Source organism: Callithrix jacchus, chromosome 2 (genome assembly GCF_049354715.1).
Source record: "Callithrix jacchus isolate 240 chromosome 2, calJac240_pri, whole genome shotgun sequence".
Classification (NCBI taxonomy): Eukaryota; Metazoa; Chordata; class Mammalia; order Primates; family Cebidae; genus Callithrix; species Callithrix jacchus.
This window is the reverse complement of record NC_133503.1, coordinates 172,072,611-172,099,865: the sequence shown is the minus strand read 5'-3', so window position 1 is coordinate 172,099,865 and position 27,255 is coordinate 172,072,611. Positions and strand designations below refer to the sequence as shown.

Here is a 27,255-nt window from a genome sequence, read left to right as displayed (position 1 = left end):
TAGGAAATGTTCAGAGGCAGGAGTGAGAGGGAGGAAGGCAAGAACTTAAACCTTTATTGTATTTTGTCTAAATTGAGCTTTGTGCCAGGTGTTTTTGTTGTGGTGATAGTGGTTTGTTTTTTGTTTTTATTCATGTTACGTCACTAGTTTAATTGTCAGCTGAACTAATAAAAACTTTTACTGAGTGCCTAATATATGCTAGATCCTGTGAGCTAGGATGGCAAACATTTAAGTTAAAAGAAGTTATTGACTAATAGTAAAATGAGAAATAATTTTTAAACACTGGAAAGAAGCAAATCCATACTTTTATATATTTATTTATTCTTTTGACATCTTTCATTATAAAATTTCAGCTATAGGGGAAAGGAAATTCTAAAACTATTTCAGTAGATTTGAACTCGGATTTCATTTTGTTATGTAAAAATTTGAAATTATTATTATTATTTTTTACCTGGGACAGGGTCTCTCTCACTATATGTTGTCCAGGTTTGTCTGAAACTCCTGGGCTGAAGCAATCTTCCCATCCTCAGCCTTCCAAAGTGCTGAGATGAGAAGCACGAGCCACCATTCCCAGCCAAAAAATGAAAATTCTTTACTTCTTTTGGACATTGCCATTTGAAGATTTAAATTTGTTTTTTCTTTGTATAATTAAAACAGCATAACTGCATCTTATTTAATTATTGTTAAATTTATCTTAGTATATAGTACTTTCTAAAGGCCTTTAGCTTTCTTTTTTTAATTTTTAATTTTTTCTATTTATTTATTTATTGAGGCAGAGTTTCGGTCTTGTTGCCCAGGCTGGAGTGCAGTGACATGATCTTGGCTCACTGCAACCTCTGCCTCCTAGGTTCAAGTGATTCTCCTGCCTCAGCCTCCAGAGTAGCTGGGATTACAGGCGCTGGTCACCATGCCCAGCTAATTTTTGTATTTTTAGTAGAGATGGGGTTTTACTATGTTGGCCAGGCTAGTCTCGAACTCCTGACCTCAGGTGATCCACCTGCCTCAGTCTTGGGAAATGCTGGGATTACAGGCTTAGAGCCACTGTGCCCAGCCATTTATTTTTTATTGTTTTCAAAACAGGGCTTCTCTCTGTTGCCCATGCTGGAGTGCAGTCAAGACCAACAGGTAAAAAGGGATCCTGGCAGAACCTCCAACCAGCCAGAGCACTAGGAGGAGTGCACACTGTTGGGGGGGCGGCCTTGGGAAGTTATCTATTTGCATACGGGAGGAGCTTGGCCACTCCTGATGGATGGTAGGTAGTAATTTGCCATTCAATCTGTGAGGTGGGAAACTGGCTAGGGGAACTCAGCAAAGTGAGATTCCCTGTTTCCCTTTTTTCCCTTTCACCCAATAAATTCCAGTTTTCTCCCTCTTCAAAGTGTCTGTGAGCCTAATATTTCATGTCCATGTGACAAGAACATGGCTTTCTCTAAGGAGAAAGTCCTACAACACAGTGGTGCGATCATGGCCCACTGCAGCCTGAAACTCCTAGGCTTGAAGATCCTCCCACCACAGCCTCTCAAGTAGCTGGAACTATAGGCACATGCCACCATGCTTAGCTAATTTTTTTATCTTTTATTTTTTGGTAGAGATGGAGTCATACTATAATACTCAGGTTGGTCTCAAACCCCTAGTCTCAAGCAATCCTCTTCCCTCAGCCTCCCAGAGTGCTGGGATTATAGATGTGACCCATATCTTTAGCTTTTGAGGAGAAAAAAACTATCATTTTTTGCACAAACATAATGTTTGCAGCACACAAGAAAGCAAAACATGTAATGTCTTTCCTCCGGGGAAAGTCAGGAAATAAATGCAACTCTTAACTAATAAAGTTCCTTCAAAGAAAACACTCCAAGTGAAATCATAGAGTCTCAGGATTAAGAGTTTACAGATTGTGTAGCACACTGATTAAGTCAAAGATTTAAGACCTGAAGTTGAAAATTCAGAAGCAATGGTTTATTTTTAATTAACATTTATATAATTTTTAATGAGATAATTCATAATAATCTTTACTTTTGGTAACCTTGCTAAAAAGAGTATCATAATAGTAGCAAGATTAAAACCTAGCAAAATTAAATAAATATTTGGGGAGTAGAAACATTAGTAAAGCAAGTATTAAACGACTTCTCCAATTAATACCATTTTGTTATTCATTGCCTAATGAGAAGTTAAAATTTTAAAAGCCTTTTTCCCCAGGACGCTACATGTGCCTTGCCATAATGGCATTTAACATTGTGCTCTGGAGGCAAGGTGCTTATGATATCATTCAATAGAAAAAGCAGCAAACAGAATTTTATGAAGATAAAAGATCAGCTACTTTTATTCATTTAAAAAAAAATAAAGTGTGACTTATAGTCAAGTGGACATATTTAAGAATATAGAATAATGCATTTTGCATATGTATATTTACATGGAAGTGCCCCCAGATGAAGATATAGAACACTATCAGCAGCACTTCAGCAAGCCTTATGGACCCCTCAGATACCTCCCTCTAAATTTAATCAGTATTCCAAAGATCAACTACTTTTATAAATTTAGAAAGTTCTAGAGTAAATGTGGAAAGAACAGGTCTCAATATAAGCTTCATAACTAACAATAGTGTAGTAAACTCTACTTGTCCTCTCTCAAAAAAGAAATAATGGTAAATTGTACTATTGGTTATATTATGCTAAGTACTTACTACACTCTGCTAAGTAAGCATAGTGCTAATTAAATCAGACTGATAGGGGAAGACTTTAAAGAAGAGGTGATATCAAAGCTGATTTTTAAGAAAACATAAGAGCTAAAAGAAGCTAGAAGAGGATGACGCGTGGAAGGGAATAGGAGTGAAAGAGGATAACTGAGTATACAAAAGCATGGAAGAGCAGAATACATTTGAAGAACATTATTTGTGTGGCTAGAGCAAAGGATTCACATGGGGTAGTGAGAAGTAAGCTGTGGAGGTAAAAAAGTTACCGATCATAAGGGCTGTGGGCATTAAAGCAAAAGTTAAACTTCATCCTAGACGTTAATAAGGAATCACAGCTTGAGCCCAGGCAGTCAAGAAGGGAGTTGGCATCATCTGATATATGTTTAAGTGTGGAGGATGGATTAGGCTCTGGAGAAGTCTCTGGAGAAGTTGGAAGACTGAAAGCGAAGAGGTGACTGCAGTAATCTGGATGAGGGTGAAGCTGACGTTGTATATCTAAACAGCCAGTGGCAGGAGGCATGAAAATGAGGGAATTAACTAGACAGATGTTGGTTAGAGGTAAAATCTAACTAGGACATAGTAAGCCATTGGAAGGGAGAAGCAAGTAACTGCTGGGGTTCTAGATTTGGCAATGGTGGCCAAATCTGCCCTGAGACAATGCATACTTTTGATTACATTTGGAGGGATGATCATTAGTTCAATTTTAGACAAAGTGAGTTCCAAATGCCTGTCGGATATCACATTGAGATGTCTAGAAGGCATCTGGCTAATAATAGCTAACGCTTAATGAATAGGTACTGTATATAAATATGTACACTTAGGGAATAGGTACTATATATAAATTCACTTAGTGAATATGTGGGGGGAGGCGGGCGGGACGAAAGGCTAATACCAATCCTACTCAAATTATTCCAAAACACAGAGGAGGAGTAAATACTTCTGAACTCTTTCTAGGGGCCAGTATTACCCTGATACGCAAATCAGACAAAAACATATCAACAAAACAAAACTAATATATAAATATATAGAACCTATTCACTACATAAATATACAGTACATATTCACTAAGTGAAATGTGCAATTCCTTCTAAAGAACTACATTATATAAAACAAGAAGGTATTCAAATTTGGTAAATCTGTGTTGCAGCCCATGAAAAGGAATTTTTAACAAACCCTATGGGGATTCTAATGTAGAGACCACTTTGAGAAAGGCTCCCATGCCTGCATATCTCTAGAATCAGAATAGGGACATAAAGATTTTCCCAGATTTGCCTACAGCACAAGGAGACTTGCAAAACCCCTTTGAAAAGTAAGGGTCTAAAGTTCATTTACATTTGGCAAAGTGTAATCCTTCCTTCCCTCCTTCCCTCCCTCCCTCCCTTTCTTCCTTCCTTCCTTCCTCCCAACTTCCCTCCATTCCTCCCTTCCTCTCTCTCTCTCTCTCTTTCGGTTTCACTATGTCACCAAAGCTGGAGTGCAGTGGTGCAGTTTCAGCACATACAACCTCAGTTTCCTGGGTTCAAGCGAATTTCCTGACTCAACTGGGACTACAGGTAAGCACCACCACACCTAGCAAATTTGTGTGTGTGTGTGTGTGTGTGTGTGTGTGTATTTTGTTTGTTTTGTTTTTGAGACGGAATTTCACTTTTGTCCAGGCTGGAGTGCAATGGCGCAATCTCGGCTTACCGCAACCTCCACCTCCCTGGTTCAAGCGATTCTCCTGACTCAGCCTCCAGAGTAGCTGACATTACAAGCACATGCCACCAAGCCCGACTAACTTTGTATTTTAAGTAGAGACAGGGTTTCTCCATGTTGGTCAAGCTGGTCTTGAACTCCCAACCTCAGGTGATCTGTCTGCCTTGGCCTCCCAAAGTACTGGAATTACAGGCATGAGCCACTGCACCCAGCCAATTTTTGTATTTTTAGTAGAGACTGGGTTTCACCATGTTGCCCAGGCTGGTCTTGAACTCCTGACCTCAACTGATCTGCCCTCCTCGGCCTATCAAAGTGCTGGGAGTATAGGCGTGAGCCACTGCACCTGGCATAATTTTTTATTTCTAAGAATCAAAAGCTAGTAGGAAAGATCTTTTGGACACTAAACAATTCTTACCCAACTCTAGCTTGATGAGATGTCGAAATGAATATGAAACACATGGATTAAAATATGAGGGCATTTTTAAGTGAGGCGCAGAGCCCTTGGAAAAATTGGATGGTGATATTTTGATAACACCCAGGGTACTACAAGAAGTTTGACAAATCCAACTCATGATCGTCTGTTCTATTTTCTAAAGGGCATGTTTCCTTTCAAACCATGTGGGTGTTACACTAAGAGAATCAAGGGTAAGACAATAATCTCAATTTGATAGACTGAGAGTTGACCTTTCACATTTGTTTGGACAGGCATATTTGCATTTAATGTCGCTTGTGTTCTTTTCCAGGTTTTAAAGGGCAGTCATGTAATTCAAAACATTCAGTAAAAGGTGTATGTGGAAATACTATATATATGTATATATATGTGCATGTATATACATATTTTGTATATATGTGTGTATATATATATTGTGTGTGTGTGTGTGTGTGTGTGTGTCAGTCAGATGTGAAACGCTAACCAATAAGTTGGGGTGTTTTTAGACGACACAGGACTGAATAAATTGCATATGTTGACTATCTATTACTACTTTGCCTCAATGCCCTCTGTCAGCTTGGTATCTTAAGGTCCACAAATAGTCTAGCTGCCCTTCCCCAAAAAGTGCCCTGATGAAAACACATTTTTTTTTTGTAATGGTGGTTTCCCTGCAAAAACCAAAGACAGAAGTTCCAATTAAGACTCTCAAGTTGAGAAATGGCCAGAAGAAAATATAACAGATGAGAAACCTTCTGTTTTGCCATTCACTATTTTTCAATTCTGTCCAGAGGGGAAAAAAAGGCAAATACAAATAACCAAGAAAAATTTAAAAAGATATATTTACGGCCAGGCACGGTGGCTCACGCCTGTAATCTCAGCACTTTGGGAGGCCGAGGCGGGTGGATCACAAGGTCAAGAGATCGAGACCATCCTGGTCAACATGGTGAAACCCAGTCTCTACTAAAAATACAAAAAATTAGCTGGGCATGGTGGCGTGTGCCTGTAATCCCAGCTACTCAGGAGGCTGAGGCAGGAGAATTGCCTGAACCCAGGAGGCGGAGGTTGTGGTGAGCCGAGATCGCGCCATTGCACTCCAGCCTGGATAACAAGAGCAAAACTCCGTCTCAAAAAAAAAAAAAAAGATATATTTACTGGGGCAACTGATATTATTTGAGTGTGAACAGATCATCATAACCTTGTATGGATGGAGACTTTGTTTTAACATTAGATTGTAGGCTTCTCAAAAATGGAGATCATCATATTTTACAGCCTATGAATATCCTTTAGTGTGTTCTATACATGTATACTTCATTTTATGTCATTTATTGTTCCGGGTGATCTTGATATAAAAATTTTACTTTTTAAAATGCACAAGAGATGCGCTCTACTCTCCAAAGGAAAAAACAGTGCTATCAATACTTCTCCTTTAATTTATAGGATTTGTAAATTTGCCTCAATGTAGATTAGATTTCCTTAAAATACAATCCATTATTAATGTTAATTAACATATATTAATAGCCAAACATTTACTAGTGTTAATTAACATAAATTATAAATGAGGCAGAAGTCAAACTCAACATCTTTGTGGGCTACAAATTAGCATCCTTCTCTTATTAAGTCACAGACCATAACTTTAGTCAAATTTAAGGATCACATAAATCAATGTGGTTGAATCAAAGGAAATTCGTCACTTCTGAAAAAGATTCTATGTCACCATAGAGCTTAAAATTTGTCAATGGCTTCTTCTCACCAGCAACATCAAGCCCAAGCTACTTTACATGAAATGAGGTCCCTCTGTGATCTCACCTCTCTCAGCTCTCCAGCCTCATCTTCCGCTCTTTAACCTTGGGTTTAGCTCCCTCCCCACAGTGCTGCCTCTTGACCTTGTGCCATGGGAACCTTGCTCTGCCTACAAAGCACACATATCCACACCAGTCCCTTCTGTTACCATGACCATCCTTGTCTAACTAGTTTCAACCCACCTATTACCTCATTTGGAATGCTTCCTAACCCTAAACTCTGTCTAACCCTATGAGAATGCAGTTTTTTAATATTGCTGTACTTACCAACTTATTTTATAATTAATATCCATTCTTTTCAGTGTGCTCTATGAGTCTAAGAGCTGCCTGAAGACAAGGGGTAGACCTTTAAGGCTTGAATCCTAAGTCCTCAGAAAAGTGCCTCACACGTGGATTCTCATTGAACTTTCTTGGAAGGCAGGAAAAGGAGTGACTAAGTAAGGGAGGAGTAAGAAAGGGAAGAAGGAGAAAGGAGAGAGTGTTTGAAGGGGAGAGGAAAGAAGGGAGAGGAAGAAAAGGAAGAAGGAGAAAGGAAGGAGGGAGAAATAGAGACGGAGAAAGGGCTTTGAAAGGAAGGAGGAAAGGATACAGTTCAAAGTTTGAATCTTAATAATGGGTCTGTTTATATTTTGTTTAAGAAGAAATACAAGAACAAAGCTGACTAGGACACTTCAAATGATTAATATTAAAATCAGATGAAAAACTGATTATGTGGCACCCCAACACACACATGCAAACATTCAACTGGACACAATCCTAAAATATCAGTTCACACCAGTTCACCTAAATGTTCCCTAAAAAGCAGATTCAAAATTTTGGCAATGTTTCTCATAGACCAATCAGCAAGACTCAACCAGGTCAAATTGATAGCAATCTGATTTGTTACTCTGAAAGGAGATAGTCTTGGTTAGTAGGAAAATAAACTGGTTTACATGCAAATTATCTTCTTATAAAGAGAAACTACATAGTCATTTTTTAGAAGCCATCTAATCTAACCTTTGCACATGCCAGATTAGATAACTAAAGCTGAGCGAAGTGGCGGAAGCGGACTATCATCTAAGTCACCTTTGCACGGGGCATATTAGGTAACTAAAGCTCAGCGAAGTGGTGGAAGCAGACTATCATCTAAATCAGGGGTATCCACGTTGGCTCCCCTGGGCCACACTGGTAGCAAAAGAATTGTCTTTGAGATACTAATAAAATATACTAACAATAGCTGATGAACTAAAAGAAAAAAAATGCAAAAAAAAAAAGTCTCATAATGTTTTAATAAAGTTTACAAATTCGTGTTGGGCTACATTCAAAGCCGTCCTGGGCCGTATGCAGCCCATGGGCTGTAGATTGGACAAGCTTGATGTAAACAGCAATAAGTTCATAAGGAGAAAAGAATAATACAAAGCTTTATGGTTAAATTAAAAGATCTGGTTATAAATCAGGAAATTATTATCATTTCTGGTATCATTATCTGCCCACACTAATTAACATTTTGAAGGAATCTATTTGTAGGCAGAGAATAAGGCTTGTTTAACACAAAATCATAATGGATGGATTTTATTGGTGGACAAAGCAAAATTCAAATTGTTTAATTCCTGTGGGAAGCTTGAGTCTTGGCTATTGCATCCCTACAAAATATTGGAATAGCAATATGAAAAACTAAAATATAAGTCTCAACTATGTTAAAAATCAATAGTAATTTTGTTCGGGAATGCTTTTTTTTATCCTTGTACCTGAGGACAGGATGAAAAATAATTTAATATCTTTATTTAGGCATTAAATTTTCACAGCAATTTGGAAGTTTATAGAAGAGGAAACAGGCTTAGAGAGGTTAATTAAGTTGTTCATGGTCACACAGCCAGTGAGTGGCAGAGCGAGGGCTTGAACTTAGCCTGAACAATTCTGTTTGCAGCTGTACCTCCCTGGACTTGAACTTAGCCTGAACAATTCTGTTGGCAGCTGTACCTCCCTGGACTTGAACTTAGCCTGAACAATTCTGTTTGCAGCTGTACCTCCCTGGACTTGAACTTAGCCTGAACAATTCTGTTTGCAGCTGTACCTCCCTGGTCTTGAACTTAGCCTGAACAATTCTGTTTGCAGCTGTACCTCCCTGGACTTGAACTTAGCCTGAACAATTCTGTTGGCAGCTGTACCTCCCTGGACTTGAACTTAGCCTGAACAATTCTGTTTGCAGCTGTACCTCCCTGGACTTGAACTTGGCCTGAACAATTCTGTTTGCAGCTGTACCTCCCTGGTCTTGAACTTGGCCTGAACAATTCTGTTGGCAGCTGTACCTCCCTGGTCTTGAACTTGGCCTGAACAATTCTGTTGGCAGCTGTACCTCCCTGGACTTGAACTTAGCCTGAACAATTCTGTTTGCAGCTGTACCTCCCTGGTCTTGAACTTAGCCTGAACAATTCTGTTTGCAGCTGTACCTCCCTGGATTTGAACTTAGCCTGAACAATTCTGTTTGCAGCTGTACCTCCCTGGTCTTGAACTTAGCCTGAACAATTCTGTTTGCAGCTGTACCTCCCTGGACTTGAACTTAGCCTGAACAATTCTGTTTGCAGTTGTACCTCCCTGGACTTGAACTTAGCCTGAACAATTCTGTTGGCAGCTGTACCTCCCTGGTCTTGAACTTAGCCTGAACAATTCTGTTTGCAGCTGTACCTCCCTGGATTTGAACTTAGCCTGAACAATTCTGTTTGCAGCTGTACCTCCCTGGACTTGAACTTAGCCTGAACAATTCTGTTTGCAGCTGTACCTCCCTGGTCTTGAACTTAGCCTGAACAATTCTGTTGGCAGCTGTACCTCCCTGGACTTGAACTTAGCCTGAACAATTCTGTTTGCAGCTGTACCTCCCTGGACTTGAACTTAGCCTGAACAATTCTGTTTGCAGCTGTACCTCCCTGGACTTGAACTTAGCCTGAACAATTCTGTTTGCAGCTGTATCTCCCTGGACTTGAACTTAGCCTGAACAATTCTGTTTGCAGCTGTACCTCCCTGGACTTGAACTTAGCCTGAACAATTCTGTTTGCAGCTGTATCTCCCTGGACTTGAACTTAGCCTGAACAATTCTGTTTGCACCTATATCTCCCTGCCACAAGTGGTGGCTCCGCCAAAGTCTAGGCAGAAGCTTCCTGGAACAAAGGGTGGTGTGACCTGGGCATCAGAGTTAATAAATTATGGTCAGAAAATCACAAAGCTGATTGGGGCTCAGGGACACCAGCCAGGACAGACCAGCCCCCGAGGGGGCAGCCAAACAGGCAGGAGGAGCCTCCCATGAAGCTCGGAAGAAAAGTTGTGCCGATGGAGGTAGTCACCTGAGCACTCCTGGGGGGGATCCGAACTGACCGAGATGGGAACTGAGGCGGGGCCCGGAAGATATCATTGTTGACAAACATGCTCTGGGGGCCAGGCTGGGACAGGATTGGGGGCACCGAGAAAAGAGGCTGCTGCCCCCTTAGGCACAGGAATCAGGGGGACCCTGGAGTGGGGTCCTGCACCACTGCGGCTCAGCCGGGGAGCTGCATGCTGAACACGGGTCAGCATTGTGGAGGAGGGCTGTGGCTGCTGGGCTCTGGAGCCAGGTGTCCTCAATGGGCAGTGGCACAGGTGTGGACTCAGTGCTGGTGCTGATGTTGCCGATGATGTTGAGTGCCTCCATGAGGGCATGGTACATATGTGTCGTCCAGCTGCTCCTAGTCGGCCGACTCCACCATAAGCCTGCTCTGGTCCGCCAAGAAGTACAGGGAGGCCAGCAGCTCCTGGTGGATGAAGGCCTTTGTGTTGTTGATCATGAGATGCATGATGGTCTTTGGCATGAGGTCGCGAATGGACTTGACGATGGCCACATACGAGTCCATCAGGTTTCGAATAGTCTCCACCTGTCGCTCCAGTTGGGGGTCCATGGAGGTGGTGTTCTCCTGGGCTACGTCTTCGTTTTCTGCCTGGTCCTTCTTGAGGTAGACACCGGTTCACAGGAAGGAGGCCTTCCAGCTGTCCACATCCTCCTGGGAGTCACAGGCCAGTTTCATCTGCTGCAGTTCCTTGCAGAAGTTTCTCTGCTCTGTGTTGAAGATGGTGAAGAGGTCCTTGTTGGACACGAAGCCCTTCTTCGTGTCACAGATCTTGAGGTTGCCCAGAGACAGCATGAACGTCTCTTTCTCCTCCTCATCCTTGCACCAGGACAGCTACCTGGAAGTCAGCACAAACCAGTACTCCTTGGACCCACCCTTCATTAGGCCGATGTTGTTGATGGTCAGCCAGCATCTTCCCCTGACTGGGGATGGCCCTCTTCCTGTTCAGCTGTGTGCTCCTCTGCTGGGCACTGGCAAAGCCAATGAAGTCCTCATGGTTTGTGTTAATGTAGGACTGTTCGATGTCGCTCAGCAGAAGAATCTGGTCCTTGGTTCTCCCCTCCCATTCCCAGATGCAAGTGATGACGATTTGCTCCATCTCCTCTCACAACCGGGATTGAAGCTGAACTTCTGGGCACACTTTTTAACGACCATGGCCAGCTCTGAGACCACAAGATCAACACACTTCAAACTTGATTCTTTGAGTTTTACAATCTCTTTTTTCACAATAGACTCAAAGGCCATGTCGGGGGTGAAGAACCACGTCCTGACTCCGTGGATGTTCTTAATGGAGTAGCGGATCTCCCATCTTAAGTCCTCGTCAAACTCCATCTTCACCAGCTCAAACGGGAACCGCTCGTGGCAGATGCGATTGATTCGGGCGCCCTCGGAGAGCTCCAGCGTGTCCACCTGATCTCCTGAGCCCTCGATCTTCTTCTCAAAATCCAACCCAAACTTCTGGACCACCTGTAGCAGGGCTTTGGTTTTGCGGGTGGGGTCATCAGGCCAGAAGTTCTTGTACTGCTCCCCTTCATTTTCCAGGGACAGCAGCTGGCTCTGGAGCTTGCTACACAGGGCCAGCAGCGACTCCCAGATGTGGTGGGTCAGTTACTGATTCAACGTCTTCTGCAGGTGCAGTGTGCCCATGGGGTCAGCCATGTGCCAGTAGGCTGGGTGGGAGAGGAAGAACCTCCTCTCAGCTGCAGCGCTGCTCAGATGTCCTCCTTGCAGTCAATATCCTTCTGGCTGTGGTTTGCCACACCAATGTAGCCTCATCTCAATGAGAGCATCTTGTTCTTTAAGACGTCCCTGGTGTCAGTGCCCTCATCCATCAGGTCAAGCCTGGTGATGACACTGATGGTCCGCAGGCCTTGGGGATCGACCTTCTTGACCAGGTTGAGAGCATCTCAATTGGCCAGGTCCATGTTGGCAGGCGTGACGGCCAGGATGAGGCTGCTTTTCCGGCTGAGGAACTGCAGGATCATGTCCTTGCTCTGGTACTCGATGTCTGGAGGCTGGTCGCCCACAGGCACCTTGGCAATACCTGGGAGTTTGATGAGGGTCAAGTTCAGCACATGTGGTGAGTAGACCCAAAGGTTGATGGGCGCTGGGGAGATGCCTTTGTTGGTTGACCCTGTTAGTGTCTGCTTCAATCTCCTGCTGGACTCCATCAGAGTCTGTAAGCTTTTCGGACTTGCAGTGCAAAAACTCGGCATATTCTGTTTTTGAGAAGATGAGCTGCATAATGAGAGGCTGCCCGGTGACGATACCTGAACCACCGGGAAGGAAGTCCTGGCCCACAAAGTTCTCCAGCACCGAGCTCTTGCCTGCGCTCTGGCCGCCCACCACGGCGATCTGCGGCAGGGCCACGTGGCAGCTCTGACTGATGGCACTGAAGTCATCCTGCAGCTTGGTGACCAGCGGGATCAGCTCTTCGATCCCGCGGTTGCCGCCTCATCCAGTTCTCCTCAGGAACTCTTTTGATAAATAATTTCTGAACAACTATTATCTTCAAAGCATTGCACTAAGCAGTGCTTGGGACACAAATACCAATAAGACTTCGACTGTGTTCTCAATAATTTATAATCTGATAGAAAATAAAGTCCCCAGATGCTCACATCTGTAGCATGCAGGATTACATGTAAAAACACGTTGGAGGTGGCAGGTCCTATTTAAGGCCATCCCAAATGCTAATCTTTGGCTGCTCCCAGGAGGCTGACCAAAAAAATATATTGGAATTCTCCCACCCATGAATCCACAACAAAGAAAAGAAAATTGGGCTTAAAGTTTTAATTCCAGCTCTCCTACTTCACTAGCTACAGGACCTTAGCGATTTCAGCTTAACATTTAATTAACTTGCATCTTTATTTTTATAAAATCAATATAATCGGGGTCCAAAGTGGCTCCCGCCAGAGGTCATGGCGCTCGCGAAGGCAAGGTCATCAGTTCAAGGCTAACCTCATAAGCTCAAACTGATTGGCAAAAAAAAAAAAAAAAAAAAAAAAATCAATATAATCATAATAATCCAAGTTAAAACATGTGATTCTAGTATGCAGTATAAATATCTAATAATGGTGGCAATAATAATACCTAATACTTATTAAGTACTTATGCCTGGTGTTTACATATTTTAACTTATTTAATCTTCAAAATAACTCTGTAACATAGGTACTATTAACTATTAACTATTAACTCTATAAGTATTGTATTTTATAGATTAGGAAACTAAGACACAGAGCAGTTAGTACTTTTCCAAAGAGCACACAGCTGCATGTTAGAACTGTAATTCAGATCCAGGGAGACTGGCTCCAGAATCTATGCTTAAAAATGTTCGTTGAGTGGATTCAGCAAGATTCCTGTAAGAAAGACGTTGGCAAACCTTTCATAAAAAAATAACTGTCTTCAGTGCCCTTGAATTGAGACTTTTGGATGTAACATTGAAAACAGAGTGAGAAGACATAACCATCACCACATTTAAAACAAGAAGTGGTTGGGATCAAAATATTTCAGCCTAGTGAGATGAAGACTCGGAAAAAACAACAGAGAAATCGTTCATTTTAAATCATATTTTAGAATTAAGAAAGATTTTAAAACTTATTTCATAATAAACAAATATCCCAAAGATGACTTCACAATTGAACAGATAAATACTCAGTGATTGAGCCTGTTATATCTTCCTCTGACTTTTAATACAGGCAAAGACATTTGCTTTGCTTGCAGTTTTTCAATAAACTATTGACAAATGTATCTATTACAACACAATTTCATTAACTATGAGATCTAATAATTTTATCTTAAATTAGCTCAACAAATTCATCTTAAATATTCTCAGCTTCCCTGCTTTTCTAAAAATGGATATTTGATTTTTAATACAGAAATTTGCCCACAGTTGATCACCAAAATTGAGAAAGGAACAGCTTTATTTATAAATCCTGGGTTGGTATTACAATCACCCAAACCCATTTAATTAAATAATATGATTGACTAAAGTTTGAGAACTCATGGACAAAACAAACATGTAGGAAATATGCTGTGGTTCTGTGGCTTCAGAGCCTAAAGCAAATGCAACATAACCAATCTGATCATGTCACAGAATTCCATCATGCCAGAGCTGGGATGAATTCTAAAGATGACTACATTCCACGGTCCCCCAATCTGCTAGTGTATTGGTATCATCTGGGAATTACAGTTTTTAAACTTTAAAAAACATTCAAACCTACAGAAAAGCTGAAAACAGCACTTGACCCAGATTTACCAGTTTTTCCATATTTTGCCAATTTGAGATCTTTCCTGCTTTTCTGCATTTCTGGTATTATCTTTGTTCTCACATCATTATTACTTACTGAATCATTTCAAAGTAAATTAAAGATATGATAACCAGAGTGGATGCTGTGGTCTGACACCTACATTCCTCTTCCCTCTTTAGGACTTAACTACAAATTTTCCCCATCAGCTGAAGAGCTTTGGCAATGAATAGCTTGCAGCTGAATCCCCTTCTGGAAATTGTCCTTGGCTAAAGAGACACACTTTGATGAATGTCATGCACTCTTCCCTGGGGCAGCGCACACCCCGTGACTGGCTTATATAGTGGTACAAAGGTCTGTTCCACTTGCCCTGAATTCAGGACAACTCCATAAAGCCGTCCCAGCCCCAGAGTTCCCTGTGCCATGAGCTGAGTTCTTTGTTGTGAGAATACCACAGTTCCCCTCTCTACCTAATCCTACTTCCTCATTCCCTCACAAGGGTTGGGACCTTATAAACTTGCCGAGGAACTCAATCTGTGAAAACTCTTTAAAAAGTCAGTAAAATTCGATTAATTATAGTATTTAAGAATTTTATACAAATATAATAATTATGAGGAAATTCAAAAAATTTAACATTGACTCAATTTTATAATCAAATTGTCCATACCATATTTTACCAATTGTCTTAATTTGTCCTTCATAGCAATTTTCTTTTTTCTAATTCAGGATCCAATCCAGACCATACATTTTATTTAGTTGGCAAACTGGTTTAGTCTTTGTTAACTCTAAATAGTTCCTCAACTTTGCTTTATCTTGCTTTCCCAGACACTGACATTTTTGAAGAACACAGATCAGTTATTTTGTAAAATGCTCCTCAATTTGGGTTTGTTTGATTGTTTCTTTAAGATTAGAATTAGAGTTTGCTCTTTGTAATTCATCAATTGGTCACAAACTTTTTTCTAATTTTGAAAGTTATACGACTAATTCCAAAAGATCTAAAAATTTCTATCATCTTTAATTGAATCACTTGGCATATGATAGGTAATCTGCTCTACCATAACCATTTGGTCAAAGCTATGTCTTTGAATTACAATGTAACCCTTTTGGGGACACTTAAAAATGATAATTAGGTATCCAAATTTAAGGTTCTGTCACAACTACAAGGCATTTAACTGAGGCAAGTAACTGGGTGCATACTTATCTTCTCTGATGACTAAGTTCACTCATATAGACATTAAGAACTATTAATATATCACACCCCACTACCTTGTGTAAAATTGACAAATTTCTTTTGACACTAATTATAAGATGCATCATGAATTCAGAAATATTAAAGTGTGGCGGTAATAATGTCCATTTTATGATTGAATCATATGCTAAATACTGCATGCATCTTACTTGATACTGCATCTCATTTAAAATTCACAACAACTTTATAAATTTGCTATTAATAATATTCCTATTTTATGGATGAGAAAACTCAGGCACAGGGAGGGTAAGTAACTTTTATAAGATAACAGAGTGGGTAAACAGCAAAGTCAACATTCAAACACAGATCTTCTATTTATTTTATACCACATATGCAATTTCTTTTCCCAGTGCAGGCTTTCCCTAACATGAGTTTTATAATTCATATTCCACACTCTCATTCCCTGTGAAAGTAGTGTAGACACCCCAGATTTTTTCCAAGATAGGGAAAATCTTGGAAAAAATCTGGGGTGTCTACACTACTCTGTGCTAAAAAATTCCTGAAGTACCAACTAGAGCTCTAAAACTATGGCAAACATGTTGAAGAACAGAAAAAAATCTCATAGAAGCCTATCAACTTTCAGGAAATGTGCAATCTTAAATCATTTACAAATGTGAATGAACAAAAAACACAAATCATTATTAAAGTACTAAATGATACAGGACTGTCCTACAGAAGTTCAGAGAAAAAAACGACCTTCAGCTAGAATCATCACTGAAGTCTATAAAACATATTGTTTTTTCAAATAATTTTTCAGTAATTTGTAGCCAGTTATTAAATGACCTTGTTAATGAGGACAACAGACACTAATAGTAAGAAACCAAGAGTTCCCTTGCAAGGAAAGGGTCAAGTCTATTGAACTAAAGTTGTCACAGGTTGTCTTCCTTGGCAAATTTATAAGGATCCAACACTTGTGAGGGAGTGAGGAAGTCGGATTAGGTAGAGAGGGGAACTGTGGTATTTATTCTCTGAACAAAGAACTCAGCTCACAGCACAGGGAGCTCTGGGGCTGGAATGGCTTTATGGAGTTGTCCTGAATGTGGGGCAAGTGGAACTTCATATGCGCAAGTCCTAACCCCTACTACGTCAGAATGTGATCATATTTTAAAATAGGGCCTTTAAAGAGGAAATTAAGTTAAAATGAGGTTATTTTAAGCACAGTGTCCTTACAAGAAGAGGAAATTTGGACACACATCTGTGCAGAGGGACTTGCACAGATGGAAGACCACATAAAGACACGGGGAGAAGAATGTCGTCTACAAGCCAAGGAGAGAGGGCTGGAATGTATGTTTCCCTGAATGCCCAAAACAGGAACCAACCCTGCCTATACATTGATCTCAGACTTCAAGCCTTCAGCAATGAGAGAAGATACCTTTTTTCATTTAAGCCACCCAGTCTATGTACTTTGATGTGGCAGCCCTAGCAAACTAATACAGACCCCTTATCAACTTCAGATTATGCTAAATAAAATCTCTATGTGAGGGTAGTGTAATCAACAGTGATATACTTCTTTAAGTATTTTCCCCCAGACAAATTCCAACTAGACAATAATGTCTAATACACTGTCTGGTGAATCGGAAAATCTCCTGAATGAAATAAGAGCCTCTAATACCCAAAAGGGATGAAATGAGTCATCACCACAGGCTGTGAATTAAAGCAACTGCTCTGAGAAAACACATGTAAAAAATGACACCATGTGGATTAAATAGGGAAACACAAGTATATCTAGATAAATTGGGTGTTTCCCCCATACCAATTACAGCTATTCTATAAATGCCTGATTATAAATCTTGGTTCTTGCCTTTCTCTCAATCCATTTCAGCTACAGTTTATCATCAAATATTATTTCTTTCTTTCTTATGACTTTATATGGTATTCCAGTTAGACCATAATAATAAAAATCTTGAAACTACTGTTCTTTTTTTTCTTGCATTTTAGGTTTTGGGGTACATGTGAAGAACATGCAAGATAGTTGCATAGGTACACATGTGGCAGTGTGATTTGCTGCCTTCCTCCCCTTCACCCACATCTTGCATTTCTTCCCATGCTATCCCTCCCCAACTCCCCCCTGCCACTGTCCCTCTCCTATTCCCCCGAACAGACCCCAGTATGCAGTGCTCCCCTCCCTGTGTCCATGTGTTCTCATTGTTCATCACCCGCCTATGAGTGAGAACATGCGGTATTTCATTTTCTGTTCTTGTGTCAGTTTGCTGAGAACGATGTTCTCCAGATTCATCCATATCCCTACAAAGGACATGAACTCATCCTTTTTGATTGCTGCATGATATTCCACGGTGTATATGTGCCACATTTTCCCAGTGCAGTCTATCATCAATGGGCATTTGGGTTGGTTCCAGGTCTTTGCTATTGTAAACAGTGCTGCAATGAACATTCGTGTGCATGTGTCCTTATAGTAGAACGATTTATAATCCTTTGGATATATATACCCAGTAATGGGATTGCTGGGTCAAATGGAATTTCTATTTCTAGGTCCTCGAAGAATTGCCACACTGTCTTCCACAATGGTTGAACTAATTTACATTCCCACCAGCAGTGTAAAAGTGTTCCTATTTCTCCACATCCTCTCCAGCATCTGCTATCTCCAGATTTTTTAATGATCGCCATTCTAACTGGCGTGAGATGGTATCTCAATGTAGTTTTGATTTGCATTTCTCTAATGGCCAGTGATAATGAGCATTTTTTCATATGTTTGTTGGCCTCATGTATGTATTCTTTTGTAAAGTGTCTGTTCATATCCTTTGCCCATCTTTGAATGGGCTTGTTTTGTTCTTGTAAATCTGTTTGAGTTCTTCGTAAATTCTGGATATCAGCCCTTTGTCAGATGGGTAAACTGCAAAAATTTTTTCCCATTCTGTTGGTTGCTGATTCATTCTAGTGACTGTTTCTTTTGCTGTGCAGAAGCTGTGGAGTTTGATTAGGTCCCATTTGTCTATTTTGGCTTTTGTTGCCAATGCTTTTGGTGTTTTGTTTGTGAAGTCCTTGCCTACTCCTATGTCCTGAATGGTTTTGCTTAGATTTTCTTCTAGGGTTTTTATCGTGCCAGGTCTTATGTTTAAGTCTTTAATCCATCTGGAGTTAATTTTAGTGTAAGGTGTCAGAAAGGGGTCCAGTTTCTGCTTTCTGCACATGGCTAGCCAGTTTTCCCAACACCATTTATTAAACAGGGAATCCTTTCCCCATTGCTTGTTTTTGTCAGGTTTATCAAAGATTGTATGGTTGTAGATATGTTGTGTTGCCTCCGATGCCTCTGTTCTGTTCCATTGGTCTATATCTCTGTTTTGGTACCAGTACCATGCTGTTTTGATTACTGTAGCCTTGTAGTATAGTTTGAAGTCTGGTAGTATTTTTTTGTTTGAAGAAAAGATTTGGCCCAACTAAGGTTCTGTTATTTCAAGTAATATTTGATCACAAACTGTATTAAAACATCAGCTGATCCAATTTCATGCCCTCTTATCAACCCATTCTGCTACCAAAGTTAGTTTCTGGAATGTACATCTGACTGGTCCCTTTCCATGTTTAAAGACTACAATTAGTCACGCACCAACTATTGACTGAAGCCCAAAATCCTGAATCTGGAAGAACCTTCGCAGCCTAGAATCAGTTCTCCATTTTCAGACTGTAGTCATCCTCCACCCCACCAAAACATACCCTGCTTGCTAATACATGGCTATGCTTCATTCTCCAGATACTGCTCTGTAGCACTGTATGTATGCCGATATCATTGCACATCATGTTTATGATAGGTAATATGTCTGACCTTATCACCAGATTATAGTCACCTTAGAGTCTAAGACCTGGTCTTCCACTTTCTTCAGTACAGCCAGTGGCAGTGGCACAGGAGTAGTAACGTTCAATCATTTTTTACCTTCTCAGAGAGGCCTTCACTGAATGCCATAGCTAGGATAGTAATTCTCTCTTCCATCCCTAGTCCTGCTTTATTTTTCTTCTTAGCACTTATCAGCATCAGACATATGACATATATTTTCAGGGTCACATATTTTATAATCTCTTTTATCCCACTTGAAAGTAAATTCCAGAAAGTCAGGGCTTTGGCCTATTCACTGCTCTATCCTCAGGGCCTAGATATGTGGCATACCAGAGACACTCAATAAATATTTGCTGAATAAATGAATTAATTCAGCTAATATTTATTGGCAGTTTACTATGCACCATGAAATATTATAGAAACCAGCAATCCAGCAGTGAACCAACAAAGGCCTTTCTCTCATGGAATTCACAACTCTCTGGAAGGAGGCACTAAATAAGAAAACAAAAATCTCAGTTTATATAACTTCAGATAGTGCTAGTAGATACTCAATTACTGTTTCTGTAACTGAATAGAACTTACACTGATTTCAGGATTCACAAATATTCTGTGAGAAACTTAATTTTTTTCAGGTATTACCAAAACTAATATATGAATTAATTTATTTTTGGAAATACTAAAGTCAATACAAGAATAAACTATGTAAAAGACAGTGTCATAACATCATACTCCTTTAGTAATAAAAATAATGTATTTTAAAGATAGAATTTTCAAATGTGTTACATAAAACAAGACAAAAAAAGTTTCATTAGAAGCACAACACAGGGGCACTTTTATGAAGCATATAACATCATAAACATTAGCTAGAAAGCAGCTTTGATTAATTCTTTTAATATGACACATATAAAGGGATAAAACTGGGGAGATTTTGATATGTTAAATATATTAGCATTGCTTAATAAGAATGATGGTTGCTTTATACACTACTTGGAAATCCATTAATGCAAGTGATGTTAAGGATTTGCATACATCTTACTATCTTAAAAAAAATCCAAGCTTTGCCACAGCACTATTTGGTACCTGACATGTCAAGCCCTGTATTTGTTGTCATTCTGAATTGGAAATCTAGTGTTTTATGTAGCCAAAGACATTTGGTGGTATTTTAGGATTTAAAAAAAGTTGAGGCATAGCTATTATAGAAAAAATTCTCTAACATGCTTATTAACTTGAAGGACTCCATTTCTGATTAGCCTGGTGCAGGGGTAAAGGAGTATGAAGGGCCATCTAAAAAGCATAGTATTTGGGAATATGAATTGGTGACTCATATTTGGACTTCATTAATAAGAGAGGTTGGGTTCCCTAGGGACAAAGGACTGTTATCAAAAACTACTAGAGGTTAGTGAGTCAGAGAATCTCTTTAATAAAATATGAAAGGTAAGGAAATATAAGTAACTCAAAAATCAAAATGTAATGTGGCATAAACAGTTACCTCTGATCATGTATAACTGAAATATATAGCATGTGTAAAGACCATGTTTCCAAAACGTTTTGTAAGTTTCTTAGAATAATGTTGAATTGATATTATTATTTTTAGCATACTAACGTTGAAGCTGGTTAATGCCAAATTCCAAGATTTTTACATTTTAATTTTATTCCTAAAGAAAAGAAGAAAGAAGAAATTGTTGAAACCCCAATAATTAAAATTTGAAGAAGAATATTATTTCTATTACTTACTTCAAATTGCATCACAAAAAAAATCACGGAAGCAGAAAAACAATTTTTAAAAGTAGTTCAAGGCAATTAATCATTTGAAATACATCTACTTCAAGGAAAATCAGGTCATACCAAAATCTATCTTGGCTCATGAAAAACCAAACCCTTATTGTTTGCAAATGTCTTGAGAGATCTATTTATTTTTCTATGAGAGTACAAATAATAAATATTTTTAAATGAAAATGGGTACAAGATAGTATTTAGTATTTAGGATACCACCATGATGTAACTATCAGTTATTTATTTGTTTCCCTGCTCCCTGATTCATTTCTGTTGTGACAAATCAAAACTTCTCAAAGATCTCAAAGTTTCACATGGAAGCTAGAAGACCAAATGCAGGACTGTACCTATAAAGAAGAGTCACCTGGCATGAAAAGGTAAAACCCACGGTTAATCTACTAGTCTTTAACATGTAGTTACCTTCCATTATTTATTAATATTATTCCCACCAAAAAAGAACTCTGATCCAGTTACTTAGTGTGCCATACTGGCTTAGCAACATTCAACATTTCCCATTCCCACTACAAGCACTATAGAGGTCCAAAGATTCTCACCCCTTCCAACATCCTTAACCAAAATACATATTCAGAAACAGGAAATAACAAAAGTTTCACACTCTTTCTTTTTTATTGAGACCTCTGAAGACCTTCCACCTACTCTCACAAACACTCACACACCCATGACTAGAATTACAGTTGTTATTTCAAGGGGAAGAAGTGATTCAGGGCAGGAAATGAGAATCTGTTAGATGGGAAGAGCAGTCTTCTCATCCCAATATTTGAGACGTTCCTCTTTCATTTTCCTATGACTCATGCTTCTTTCTTTCTGGCATCCTGTTGGAGGAGAAGAAGGAGGTGGGCAAACCTAGTGTTTTGATTAAAAAAAATCCTAATACAAAAAGCAAGTGAAAAATTACAAGAAATGTATGGAGAAAACAAGAGCCATTGGTCTAAAAATCCACATTTAGTACAGACACTGGATAACTGGGTGGCTTCAGGTAGTAGTCTCAGTTAATAGAATTCATGTTTGTACTGTAAAAAGGAAAGATCTAGAGAATCCGATTTTAACTTACCAAACAATAAACTTGAAAAATAAAAGCAGATTGGTCTGTTTCTAAGATAGGGTTTTGGAAAATGATAATGTCCTAACATTCATTTGTAATGGAAAAACAAGAACTAACTAGAGTAGTAAATATGTGCTGACTTGACCAAAAACTCTAATAAATGGCTTATAACAAACATGAAAAGTTATGGTTGAGAAAATTTTTTCTTTTTTTTTAATTGCATTTTAGGTTTTGGGGTACATGTGCAGAACATGCAAGATAGTTGCATAGGTACACACATAGCAGTGTGTTTTGCTGCCGTCTTCCCCTTCACCCATATTTGGCATTTTTCCCCAGGCTATCCCTCCCCACTTCCCCCCCTGCTGTCCCTCCCCTATTCCCCCCAGTAGACCCCAGTGTGTAGTGCTCCCTTCCCTGTGTCCATGTGTTCTCTTTTTTCATCACCCGCCTATGAGCGAGAATATGCAGTATTTCATTTTCTGTTCTTGTGTCAGTTTGCTGAGAATCATGTTCTCCAGATTCATCCATGTCCCTACAAAGGACACGAACTCATCATTTTTGACTGCTGCATAATATTCCATGGTGTATATGTGCCACGTTTTCCCAATCCAGTCCATCATGGATGGGCATTTGGGTTGGTTCCAGGTCTTTGCCATTGTAAACAGTGCTGCAATGAACATTTGTGTGCATGCGTCCTTATAGTAGAATGATTTATAGTTTTTTGGATATATACCCAGTAATGGGATTGCTGGGTCGAATGGAATTTCTATTTCTAAGGCCTTGAGGAATCTCCACACTGTCTTCCACAATGGTTGAACTAATTTACACTCCCACCAACAGTGTAAAAATGTTCCTATTCCTCCACATAGTCTCCAGCATCTGTTGTCTCCAGATTTTTTAATGATCGCCATTCTAATTTTTTCAAAAAGAATATATCGGGAAGCAAAGAATGAAATTTAATTTGGAAAGAGTAAAATTTGTCATGTGGAGATCACTGACTTATTCAAAAGATAGTTAATGAGTTCCTACTATGTACCAGTCACAAACTAGGTCTTGGTTTTATGGTGGTGGGAAAAAAATGTCATGATCTTTACTCTTTGGCATTAATTTTTTAATACTGGAAAATAAATTTTGATGAGTACCCTGAGAGGGTGTGGTGTATTAGTCCATTTTCACACAGCTAATAAAGACATACCCGAGACTGGGCAATTTATGAAAGAAAAAGGTTTAATTGGACTTACAGTTCCATGTGGCTGGGGAAGCTTCACAATTATGGTGAAAGGCAAGGAAGAGTAAGTCATGTCTTACATGGATGGCATCAGGTGAAGCAAGAGCTTGTGCAGGAAAACTCACAATTTTAAAACCATCAGATCTCATGAGACTTATTTACTGTCACAAGAGAACAGCACTGGAAAGACCTGCCTCATCATCCAATTATCTCCCACTGGGTTGCTCCCACAACATGTGGGAATTATGGGAGCTACAAGATGAGATTTGGGTGGGGACATAGAGCCAAACCATATCAGGAGGGTATAGGAGAGGCCTACTTTAAATTGGATTATGAGGAAGTCCTCTATGAGAATAACTTATAAACTGAAGCCTACAGGAGACAAAGAGAAAGTGAGAAGAGAGTTTTAAGCCAAAAAGAAATAGTGTAAAAGAAAGAGAAAGTTTTTAGGAAGTTGGAGAAGCAGGCTATGATAACATCATGTATTGTCTTGTGCATTCTGGGAAAGCATTTAAAATCCTAAAAGAGGTTTAAAAAGTCAGAGAGTTAAGGTTTTACAAAGATCTCTTCAGATGCTGAATGGAGGAACAACTGAAGGAAGGACAAGAGTGGAAACAGAGAGAATAGATAAAGAAAAGATACAATGAGATTGTAGCTTAGCCTAGTAGGGTGACAGGAAGTTGAAGACAAGTGAATTGATTCAAAATATATTTTGGAAGTTGAATAGATGACATTTTGTGACAGACTAAATGTTAATTATAAAATAAAGGGATATATCAAGAACCACTCATAGGCTTTGGCAAGAACATATAAATTGGTGGGAATTCTATTTACTGATGACAGAAGGGTGCAAGAAACAGCAGGTTTAAATGGGAAACAGAATATTCAATACTAAAGATGTAAACTTTGAGATACCTGGAAGTAATTTTAGGTGGAATGTTAAGTAAGCATTTGTTTGTTAGGTCTAGAGTTCTAAAGGGAGGAATGTGTTGAAGAGATTAAGCTAGAGATTCTTTGGTATACAATTAGTAGTTAAATCCTTAGAGATGGTTGACATAACCAAGGTTAATACTCTGCTGGTATGCATCAGTACACCCAAAATGGTCCTTGACCTTTCTATATCCAGTTAGTAAATAGGTCAGAGACTCTAAAGATGGGTTCAATAGCAGATTAGATACATTTGAGGAACGTGTTAGTAAAATAGAAAATAAATCAGAAGAAAATATCTAGAATGAAAAAACAGAAAGACAAAATGAAAGGAAACATAAAAATAGGATAGGAGATTCAGAGGATATATAGTAAGTAGGTCTAAAACAAGTTTAATTGGAGCCCTAAACAGAGAAGAGAAAATTGGGGGAATATTACCTGAAAAGATAATGACTGAGAAATTTCTGAGACTGATGGAAGACATCAATCCACAGGTTGAAAAAGAGCTCCAAACCTCAACTCAGATTAAAAAGATATACAATTAAACATCATAGAACAACTGCAGAAGATAGACAAATAGGAACTATTAAAAGCGGTCTGAGGAAAAAAAAAAAAAGGCAGATTATCTTTAGGATTTAAAATCGGACTGACAGCTTGCTTCTCAAAAGAAAGAATGGAACTAAAATTTAATGGAAGGATATTGTACATATGCTTAACAAAAATAATTGGCAAGCTGGAAACCTTAACTCCCCCGAAATAACTATTGAGTATAAAGGTAAAATAAAATTATCTTCAGACAAAATCTAAAAGAAATATAAACCAAGCTAAAGGAAATACTAAAGAATATTCTTCAGGAAAAAGGGAAATGATTTAGATGAAAGATTAGAAATATAGAAAAATGGAAAACCACAAAAATGATAATATGTGGATAGATGTAGGTGAACACTGACTTTATAAATATAGAAAATTAAAATGCACAAAAATAACAGCGTGTAACTTGGCAAGTCGGTAAATATTGTTTGCTCATTCTAAGACATTGCATGGTCTGTGATAAGAGTAAAGATATTAATTAATATTAAATATAATAAGGGATTCAGGCTATAAGCTCTAGGCTAATGACTGAAAACTACAAAAAATAAATGACAAACAGAAAATTTTTTTTTCTTTTTTTTAAAGGAGATGAAGTCTTGCTATGTTGCCCAGGTTGGTCTTGAAATCCTGGGCTCAAGCAATTCTCCTGCCTCAGCCTCCCAAATTGCTGGGATTACAGGCATGAGCTACTGTGGCCCACAAATAGGAAAGCTTAAAACCAACCAGAGGAAAAAAGGCAGATTACCTTTAAAGGATTAAAAATCAGATTGACAGCTTGCTCAGTTAAGAAATATAAATAGTAAAAGAATACAAAACTCCTGGGTCAATTGAAGAAAAAATATAATAATTCACAAAAGTAAGTCAAGCATAGAATATAGAACAAGTGCAACAAATAGAAAATACATGATAACTGACATAAATACAAGTATAGAAATAAACATAATACATATGAATTAACTAAATGCTCCAATTAAAATAATGATTTTCAGTTATACTGGAAAACAAATTAAAGACAGTTTGCAAAAGACATGGCTAAATCATAAGAAAGCATATAGAAAAATTGAAAGAAAGAATCAAAATAATTTTTCCATGCCAACATTAAGCAAAATAAAAGTGATATAACTAAATTAACATCAAATCACACTAGAATTGAACTAGAGAGTCAGGGGTTACATTGAGCTGAGATTGTGCCACTGCACTCCAGCCTGACAACAAAGTGAGACTCCATCTCAAAAAAAAACGAAGAAAAACTGAATTTTAATAGGCAAGTATCTATATTAAAATATTAGAAAAAAGTGTGAAATGAATCTAAGAACAGTATAAGAAAAAGTTTAACAAATGTAAGGGAGAATTAATATCATAAATATAACTATGCAAACACAGATCAATAAAGCCAAAAGTTTGTGTGCTGCTTATTCTGTTTGATCCCAAGATCCATTCTCTGCCTGTCTCAATCTCAGGAGGCTGACCAGTGTATTCTGCAAACAGCCTTCTGATATAGTTCGGACAAAGGGAGACACTGATAAGAGACAGAATTGTAGGAGGAAAACAAGAAATCAAGGCAATCATTCCTTTGTTTCCTCTCTGCCTCAATGCTATTCTGTGGCAGGAACTATGTCCCTCTACAAGCACACCTCTTATCATAAGATCCATTCATTCCTATTAATTCTATACTCACAGGCTGCTTTCCCATGAATATATCAAGCCCAGTAATGGCAATGTCTTCTTACTGTTAGCTACCTGAGAGCTTCAAAATCCTTTGTTGGGTTCCCTAACAACATACCTTTAGATATTTCCTTCATTAAATTCTCTACAAAATCTAAGCTGTGTATACCTTTTATTTTCCTTCCAGGACATTTGTTTCCTTTAAAGACTAATAGGATTAATAGATCCCTGAGGAGATTCACCAAGAAACAAAAACAGAAGACACAAATAATCAACATTAGGAATAAAAATGGGTTTATCACTACAGATATTGAAATCATTGAAAAAATACAGTAAGAATATTCAGAACAACTATTGCCAATAACTGAAAATTTGGATACAACAGATAAAATTCTGTTAACAAATTCTTATCAAACTAAAGTAAGAAAATCCATATAGCCATATGTTAAAGAAATTGAATTTATAAATAAAATATTCCTCTTCTTGTCCCCCTCAAGTAAGTTCCAAGCCTTACTGCCTTAGCAGCAGATTCTACCAAACAATTAAGGAAGTCTTGATAATGTCAGTCTTACACAAAATATTACAGGGATTTTTAAAATTAAAGAACATTTAAACAATTTCATTTAATAAACCTAGCATAATGTAATTCATAAAATTGCTAACAAATCCATCAAGGATATGCTAAGAAAATAAAATTATAGACCACTCTAAGTCAGAAACATACATGCAAAAATCCTAATAAAATTTTAGCAAAGAAAATTCAAC

At 38.6% G+C, this 27,255-nt stretch overlaps 1 protein-coding gene and 1 pseudogene across 1 annotated transcript in view; both read right to left on the bottom strand.

Moving 5' to 3' along the window:
* LOC144581659 (uncharacterized) overlaps positions 1–27,255 on the bottom strand; it is a 431,789-nt gene that overhangs the window by 224,903 nt on the left and 179,631 nt on the right. The window lies entirely within an intron of this gene.
* LOC100395651 (dynamin-2 pseudogene) lies at positions 9,516–12,417 on the bottom strand (annotated as a pseudogene).